We start from the raw sequence: 9,485 nt of genomic DNA, 5'->3' as shown, positions 1-9,485 counted from the left end.
TGTTGAACAGACAGAGAAGAATAAGAGGCAGGGAACAGTGCCAATTTAAGCAAGGCCTCTGCGGTATACCATATACAGTCAGTGTGTATTTAATTTTTTTTTAATCTGAATTTTTCTCTCTCCTATTTCACAGTCTCTCACTCACACACACAGGGTTTGTCATGCTGTATCATTATCTTGTCACAAGACTGAGTGTGAATAAGAGACAGACTCCTGCTGAGTGTAAGAAGGAGACAGACTGACAGTGTTACATGATGATGATGGTGTGATGAACATGTCCTGACAGAACGGATCGCCCAGGCTTGTGTCTTGTCACCAACCAGGCTGTCAGTCGTCGAGTTCCTCAGTCAATCAACCGTTTGGGGTCGGCCTCATATTTGACACATGTAGCCCTTGTAGTATGCGGTTGGGCAGTTGTTTTTGGTTTTATTTGTTTTTCATCTCTGAGATGTCTGCTTTTACCCCAATACATAAACGAATAGGTAAGAGATGGAGCCCCTATCTTGCCTCTACCTATAGTCTGTACAGATATCTTAGGTGCAACATCTGCTTCTGGATAAACCCTTTCTGGACAAAGAGGACTAAGATACTCAAAAACGCCAAAACAAAATATGTTTTGCCTTCCAAAAATGGCCCATTTCAGCATTCTATGATCTGGACGATCTGGCCATTATGAAAATTTTCTCATATGAGCATTTTCTCATCTGCTACATTTCTTTAGTTAGGTATTTAGGCTTTAAAAACTACTTGATTTGGGTTTGGGAAAGATCACTGTAATGGTTAAACCAACGTTGACTGTTACTAGGAAACAGGAACAGTTGCTTTTCAGTTTCAGTTCAGTTAAGTGCACCATAACTTGCTGTCACCGGGATTTAATTTCCCTCTATTAACCCATGTAGCAAGGATGATGAAGGATGACAGTTACCTAAAGAGTTGAATCAACTAGTTACCTGTCAGTCTGAGTTCAATTTCACACCTCTTGGTTTGTTTCTAATTAATTAGTGTGAACACAAAACAGACTAGAAGGCAACAATGCATCATTATTTTCCTCCATTCAGATCAACTGAAGAGACACACTATAGCTAGCCCAGCAGCATTAAGGCTACAAAGAACCCATAATGCAACACTCTCCTAAGGCGTTTTCAAACATATACTTCCTTTGCTCTGGTCCAAATCAGTGGATGAGCTGGTAAACAGTTTCCTGTTGGTTTGGTTTCTTTTCACACTGGAAAAATTCAAGCAAACCAAATGCATCACGTCAAGCCATGTGAAAAATACGTTAATTGGTCAGACATGTCTGGGGCAGGAATGAAAATGTAAACACTGGAAGGACTGGAGAAAGTCCAGTCTGCCCAAATACTGATCAAGGCACGTACTTATTTGCTAGTCCAGGTTGGACCTCAAGTCATTCTTGGGCTAGCTACTTGCAGCTGTTGATATAGCTCATCAGTTGCTCGATCTTGCAGAATACACCTTGTAGTTGGGTCAGATTGAGATCGGATCACGTTCCCACCATAAACAGACAGCCTCGGAATTTGTTTGTGACCGGACCAAGAGTACAGTTGCTGTGTTCAGATCTGCCCAAACAAATCGCTTCTGTAACTCAATGTGTCCTCTCGTGGAGGGTTTATCAGTCTTCCTAAAAATCTGAAGTGGAGTATTTAACCCAGAGAGATGTTCAGTTAGTTAAGCACCCTCCACAGTGTCATTATGATTGTTCACAACAACTAGCCTTTTGTATATCTCATCACAGCTCCTCACAGAGAGAGGAACAAAGCCAGTTATCAGCTGTGGCTGTGCATCTATCAGCTTTTTATGTATTTCCTGCTCCATAATGCAGCTTTAAGTTAACATTGGCATACACGCACGCATAATGAAATGACTTTATTTTTGTGGTTGCTGTTGAAGGCCACTACCACATCATTGTTTTCAAATTTAAAAGTGGCAGTCATTTTCCAGGTACATTAAATTAAACACTAACATTCATTTTAAATAACTACTTGTCCCAGGCCTGATCTGTGAGAGTTAATTCCCTCGACACTGAAACATGTTTCTGTGAGACTTTGTCTAGACATCAATTAAATGCTTCCACTTTTGGCAGCTGACTGCACTGTCTGTCAATCTGAATCCAGTATGTCTCAGTAATTAACTTCCTCTTTCTGTCTCCATTTTTGCTGTACCTTTTTTTTTTGTCGTCTCACCCTCATACTCTCGCCTCCTCTCCACCTTTCTCTCTCTCTACCTCTTTCGCGCTCTCCCCTTGAGACAGAAACTGGAGGAGATAATGGAGGATGGAGGATCACAAAGGACTGCCATCGATTTAGAGCGGAGACCCGATGATGAACATGCGCACACATAGAAACACACACACACACACACACACACACACAGATTTGGTGACTCAGTGACTCACACAGATAGCACTTAGCTTAGCGTGGCTCTCCAAGTAATACAGGTTTAGGTGTGACTGACAGGAAAGCGATCAGACTGGGATACAGACATATTCTTTTATGCATTTATCCTGCACATGTTGAGCATTTATTAGGATTTTTTATTTGACAAACCCAATAAACTAGATAGAAGTCCTTAAATTTCCAGTCAGCTGAAATGAGCAAACCTTAACATTAGAAATCAATGTTTGTTAAAGATGAAGTTGGACTTCCAGATGTTGCTGTAGTGATGACATTTTTTTGTAATTTTAGATTTTTTAAATTTAAAATACATGATTACATCTCCTCTTCTGGCTCAAGGAAATGTTATAACCTCGTAAATGTTCCAAAATCCAGTGGACAAATTAATAATTCATAGTCATTCAATCTGAAAGGCCATTTTTGGGCACCAGAAGGGCTGACATTTCAGGGGTGCTTTTCACTCAACAGTGAGAGCATATCATCATTTAGATAAACTCCCCAGTTTTCCATTAAAAATCAATATTCAGATGTAGACTAAAAAACCCACAGTATTCCAAAATATCACCTTTTCAGACCCAGGTACCAACAGACCCGGAGATAGTGACTACCAATTTATTCATGGCTGCTTTTTAATGTCAGCCAGTGTTCCTGTAGTCCATCATTGATTAGGTAGCAAAAGTATGACATTTGTCAGGACAATGTATTTTAGTGAACTATGGCTAATATATTTTATAGCATAGGTTGCCTCCTAAGGAAACACCTTGGAGTATTATTTATTATCTGTTTGGGGTGTTGACCAGCATCTGACACACATCTAACTGACACATTTGTGGATCTTGAGATCATGTATTCACATTTACCAATGAACATAAAGTGTATACACCCAGTGAGAGGCAGTTTTGGCTGATGAATATGGTCTAACAAACACATTTTTTATTATTATTTATTTTGGGGTTTGTTGTAAAAATGACACCCACTTCAGTGAGGTTAAAAACAGTAGATGAGGCAGCTTGTCAAAAGTCTGGTAATGTGGGCTGAGTGCAACAGCCAATTCAAGCACTCAGAGATACTGGTTTATATATTTATACTGTGATAGTATTTGACTTGATGAAAATGCTTCTGCAACTTTCCAACAGCTAAAAAATCATGCCACACCTAGGACACTTGGGGCATGCATATTTCAATCAGGAGACAAGTTGTTTATTATACTGATGATTGAGTGTTGTCAAAGTCTTTGGCGCTTAGACTCTGCAGGGAGACCTTGAATTGAGGTATTTCAGTCCTGAGCAGCAGCAAGATAAATCCCTCTTGGAGTCAAGACACTGGTGTGCTTAATCATCAATCTTGCCAAATGCAACTTTGTTAAGACGACCATGACCTGTCTTGGAAAGGTGTTGGTCCTTCTGGTGAAGACCAAAGAGGACCGTGCAACAGTTTCTTCCACCCACTACCAAGGCAGAGCTGATGTGTTTCCTGGGGATGGAGGTCACTACCGCAGTTTCTGTATAAGCTTTTCATTTGCAGTTGCGCTATTGACAGACTGATTGAGAGCCAAAGCCAGATTTGTCTGGTCATCACAATGCAAGGATGCATTTGAAGGCATAAAATCATTGTGGTATTCGACACCAGTGTTCATCATCATCACCACTGTGCTTAGATCAGCCGTTTAAGCTCCAGGTAGATGCAAACAATGTGAGTGCTGCTGCCAGAAAAAGATGCAGTGGTGCTAGTTTGGTCTCTTAAGTATTTTGATCTCTATGTTGGCTCTGGGGTATAGTTGTTGATACCCCAGATTTCATGGATCATAATCCTCTTACTTTACAGTCACTTAACCAGCATCTGACAATGTGGGTGTTGTTTCTACAGCTACGTGGTGATGTAATTGAAGAGGCACGCCTTTACATTCTTAATTCCATGTTGTTTATTATTTCTCACTTCCATACTGCTTTTCCTCTGCTCATCTGCCTGTCCTGTATCCTCTTAACTTGTTCCTTTGGTACCAGGGTTGCAGGGGTTGCACTGGAGGATGCAGCTGAGAGGGAGAACAGTACTGCTCATTAACTATAGTCAAAGAAATATTGACTTATAAATAATTGTGGCAATTTTGACTTTGTTGGGGAAAATTATCGTATTGCTAATCGTTTATTGTTAGCTATTTGCTATTGTTAACGGTGTTCATATGCCTAGTAAAACCTTGTTTTTACAGAGGGCGTGTTACGTCCCTCCCTCTCTGCCTGCCTTTCTAATCTATCTGCTCTTGCAGGAGCCTGCAGTCAGTGAGGGTTGTTAATTTAATGTGGTGGCACCTGGTTAGGCCTTCATCACGCTTATAAAAGCCAGCCCTCCTCTAACGGACTCTCTGTCTCCTAGGCTGGTTTGGTTTGACATTTTACTGTCCTTAACACTTATTTTGTCTTTTCACACTCTACTGAAGCAACTAATCTCCTCACCAGATGCTTAATTCTTTGCAAAAAAAAATGTTGTTAAAGTCTGTTCTAAAACAATAGTGACACTGACACATTTTTTCTTGCTGTAATCATTCCTCCTGTTCATGCTGGCCATTAAGAGATCCCTTTATAATGTACTTTCGTTGTAAGTGATGGGGGACAAAATCCACAGCCCTTCTTCTGTGCAAAAATGTATTTAAAAGTTTATTTGAAGATCATATAAGGCTTCAACCATCCAAATTAGTCAAATCAAGTCAATATCTTTAAAACTTACTGTGTTTTTAGTGCCAAATTTCCTCTTTTTGTTACAATTCTTCCACTGCAGCTAAACAGGAAAACACTGTCCATTAAAACTAAGAGGGAATTTTTTACTAAAAAGACTAAGTGTGGAAGATATCCACTTTATTAATATATTTACTTTATATTCAGTGGTCTGAAGCCTCATATAAGCCCTAACCCCTCACCCTAAAACAATGGTTTTAAGATAGACTTAAAAAATAGTAAACCTATCCTTTAACTTGTCTCCCCTCATTGTCATGTACTCTAACCCAGGTTTGTGACACTATTTAAAAAGGTGAGTTATCTGACATCTGCATAATGGCAAAAGAACCATAGCCCATGGTTGATTTGTGTTTTCTCATTTAGCCAACTTGAAGGTGAATTTTTAATGTTGGTGCTTTCACATACTAGTGAGGGAAGCTGTGGTGCAGAAATCGCAGCACACTCAGTTCATTCTAAGGATGTGGGGTTGTAGCACAGCACTAACAAACTGTCTGTCTGTCTGTGGGTCCTCTAGAAGAAACTGCAGTGACGTCAGTGATCTGATATGTCATTTTGTGCCACATCATGAGCTCCATTCAGACAGGATTAGTGTCTGCAGGGGAGATCAGGTAATTTCATTTCTACAGCAGTGATGTTAATCCTGTTGGGATCGGCCATGTTTTTCACCTTCAACCCTTGAGAAACTGCAGCTCCAAACACCTGCTGTGTGCAGACAGACTCGAAAGCTGCTCTGAATGTAGTTCTTCCATCATCCATGTTTTATATACTACTATCAACATGTATTACTGTTTTCATTAATCTTCATTATTAAAGTAATGTGACACAATGACTCCACTACACGTTTTTTTGGCTGTGCTGTAAACTGATCTGTTACATTTGTAACAATATAGCTATGTTTACTTTGTCGTTACCACTGGTAATTACAGGACTGAAATCTTAATCTCTCAATATTTTTCATAATAACAATGTATCAAATTATAATGTGTGATGTCAGAGGTGTTGCTCATACTGATGAACCTACAGAGAATTATCAGCGACACTGCAGCTCCCCTCGGCTTTACGGAGCTTTACAGAGTTTCATCCTCTTGTTTAGCTGTCCAGCGGCAACTTAACCATTTTGGTTCACTCTAAGCGCTTTCCTAGCGTTGTTTCCACTGCGGTAGGCTTTTAAAATCTCTAAAACCCCACCTACCTGCCCGGCACCAAAATACAAGTTAGTGACTGGCATTTAACAGCTAAAGAGCCAAATATTTCCCTCAGGAGTTGATAGAGAGTAAAAACAGAGCTATAAGAGAGTGAATATTGGACTTCCACCAGGTGGACAGAAACTCCAAATGAATGATAATGTTGCTCCATAACTGCTGCTGGATGTGGAAATAAGCAACTGTTTGCTAACTTGTTGAACAACTCAACTTAAAAGGTGATGATATGTCAATATTGTGTTCAAAACTTTTTTTCTGCTGCCCCCTAGTGGACAAAAATTCAATTAAAGCAACTAATGTTGTTTATTGATGTTTTGGTATGTGTAACGCTACCAAAAATCCTGTTAAGTTACTGTTAAATACTGTAAATGTTGTTAGTCAGTACAAGAGTAGCCAGATCAATATATTCCTTGGATGTCTTACAGATGATGGTAATTGTTAAACAGCCCAACAACAAAATATGTAAACATTTAACAACACTATATTATATCTTTTCATAAGACACAATTCTTCCGGTCCAAGATATTTTGCTTTGTTTTGTTTTAACAGTTTTGACACTCGACAGACACGGTAACTCCTTAGGAGATGTGATGTTATCACGGGTAGCATAATATTTTTTCTCTCTTCCTGGGAACCGTGCTGTAGAGGGAGAAAACGCTGAGGTTACTGAGCTCTCCTTCGCATGGAGAGTTGCCAACCAGACTGGGAAACTTCTGAACATTGTGCCTAAAATGTACCTGTTGAAATAGGTAAGCCAGTGTACTATGTTTTGTTTTACTGGTGAATTGTAAAATGTTAAAATGGTGCTGTATCGGTCACTACTTTGGTGAGTGATAGTAATTTGCACAGTAGGCTCCTGTTGTTGAGTGTCTAGCAAATGAGTGAGCTAAATGTTTGATATTTACAAGTTTTTTCTTATATTTCCTATTATATAAGTGCTGCTTGTATGAAATGCAGATTTCAGATGTATTGTTGTAATTGCTAAAATGTAGTTTTCTGTGGTGGGTATTTAGGATTATACATGTTTAAAATGAGTTAATTTAACTTTAAGTGTGTTGATGCCATAGAGCTTAAGTTAATATTAAGACAAGCAATTTTGTTGGTTTTGTTGGATACATACAGTATGTGTTATTTTTTCTCTCTTCCCGGTGCTGTAGAGGGTGAAAATGCTGAAGTCAGAGATCTCTCTAGCATGGAGAATTGCCATCCAGAATGGGAAACTTCTGAACATCGGGTCTAAAATGTATCTGTCAAAACAGAGGGAGAAAACACTGAATATCCAGTGCAGCAATCGGTGGTCGGGGTGTGCTTGGGTGAATTTTCTTTTAAATAAATGTTGTTTATTTATTGGCAGCTGGGGTGAGATATACATAAAGTGTAAACACATTGAAGGTTTCATGTTGTCTTTTTAAAGAAAGGGGAAATGTTGTTCTATAAAAAACTCAGAAACTGAGAAAACCAAATGCCATGTACCCGTCTTCTCTCTTTATGGGATCAGTAAATGTCTACAGCCTATAAAGATGAGGATGATAGTAAAGGAAAAAAAATGTTATGCATAAGATAACTATTGTGCCCTATTCAGAACCAGGACATTACTTTTGAGATCATAGTTGTGGTCTTAGACCTTGAGATACATTTTTATGTTTAGTTGTGACCAGGTAGTTTTGGTGAAGACTTGGTTACATGTCCTCTTTTTCTTCTTTACAATTTATGTTGCAATTGGAGGAGTCTGAGATAACTTTTTTTTAAATAATTTGGACAATAAAGTTAATGAACTAGCTTGCTGACTAACATATACTATCTTGTTAAGTACAAATAATACCCCGAGAAACCAGTCCTGTCTGACTGGGATCGGATAGACAAACTCAGCATTCCCGTACATTTTTCTGCTTTAAATTAATTCAGACTAAGAATCAAAGAGTTTTAGTTGTGAGGAGAGTTAGAAGAGTTCAGGACTGTTTCATCACCTACTTAAATAAACTCACATTTATAATTACATGTAGTATCAATATATTCTGTGTGTCTAGACGTACTATACATGGCTGTGCATGTGTACATATAAATACAGTGGAGCTGTTTTTATATGTGATATGTCATGCCTGTGCTTTAAGTGCAGTACAGTTTGTTCATGTACATGATGGTACATTTATGTATTTTATTTATTCATTTATTTATTTTTTGTTCAGAAATCCTTTATCTCTGAAATTATGTCTCTTATTCTTGCTTAATTGTCTGTGAAGAGAAGCAGCTACATGCATTTAACACCTATGTTCCCACAGGCGTGTGTGTGTGTAGCAAAAACAGAATATAGAATTTAGTCCTGCATTTGTACTTTAAGTAACAACACTAGATGAAATGGCAGGATTTGTACACTTGAGTGCAGAATTATCTTGCTTATACCGTGTTCAGCGGGTTTATACCAGGCATGGTCTATTAACATACAGTAGCATTTAACTATAGATGGTGAAGATGCCATTCGAAATTGAGCAGCACTTAACATCTGCACCAGAACACCTGAAAATAAAACAAGCAAGACAATGAAATACAATTCAGAAAGTCCAACTGGTGTAATGTATAAATTCATTAAGGCTTATCAGACACCAAAAAGCTGCACGGTGGTTTGTGATACTCACAGACAGAATATTCACCTCTGGAAAGTTATCACAGTGACAACTGTTTTAATGATAATGGGTTAAAGAGCAGAAACACAGCGTTCACATTACAATGTAATCCACCAGGAATGTGTGTTTGCAAGTATGCAAAAGTAAGCAAAAGTTTAGTCTGGTTCAGCTTTTTGCTGGATGACCTTGCATTGTTTTGGTGGTGGCACCCCGACTACCACAACACATTGCCCCCATTCAACACACACATATGGTTCCACACATACTTTCAGGGGTCCGCGGACACAGACATACTCCACATGTATGTACTAATAAACAGGGTTGCAGCGTGATGACTTTCCAGAGTTGTAAAATCCAGTCTGTGGGTAGGAAGCGCTGTCCAGTGTTTTTTTGAGAAGCCTCTAAACACAATATTGTGTTATTCCAACCAGACTTACTGGATTGTATTTCATTGTCTCACCAGCACTTTAAAACAACACGGCCACACCAACACAGCCCCTTGTATTGTTTTACACAAAACTG

At 38.8% G+C, this 9,485-nt stretch overlaps 1 long non-coding RNA gene across 1 annotated transcript; it reads left to right on the top strand.

Annotated features, from left to right (window-relative positions):
• The first annotated feature begins 5,308 nt into the window (after positions 1–5,308).
• Positions 5,309–8,500, top strand: LOC122982875. Its single transcript, XR_006403549.1, has 3 exons — positions 5,309–5,748; positions 6,988–7,091; positions 7,500–8,500. It is a non-coding gene; the product is annotated as an uncharacterized LOC122982875 (long non-coding RNA).
• The last annotated feature ends 985 nt before the right edge of the window (positions 8,501–9,485 follow it).

This window comes from Thunnus albacares, chromosome 5 (assembly GCF_914725855.1).
Source record: "Thunnus albacares chromosome 5, fThuAlb1.1, whole genome shotgun sequence".
Classification (NCBI taxonomy): domain Eukaryota; kingdom Metazoa; phylum Chordata; class Actinopteri; order Scombriformes; family Scombridae; genus Thunnus; species Thunnus albacares.
This window is presented reverse-complemented; position numbering and strand designations above follow the sequence as displayed.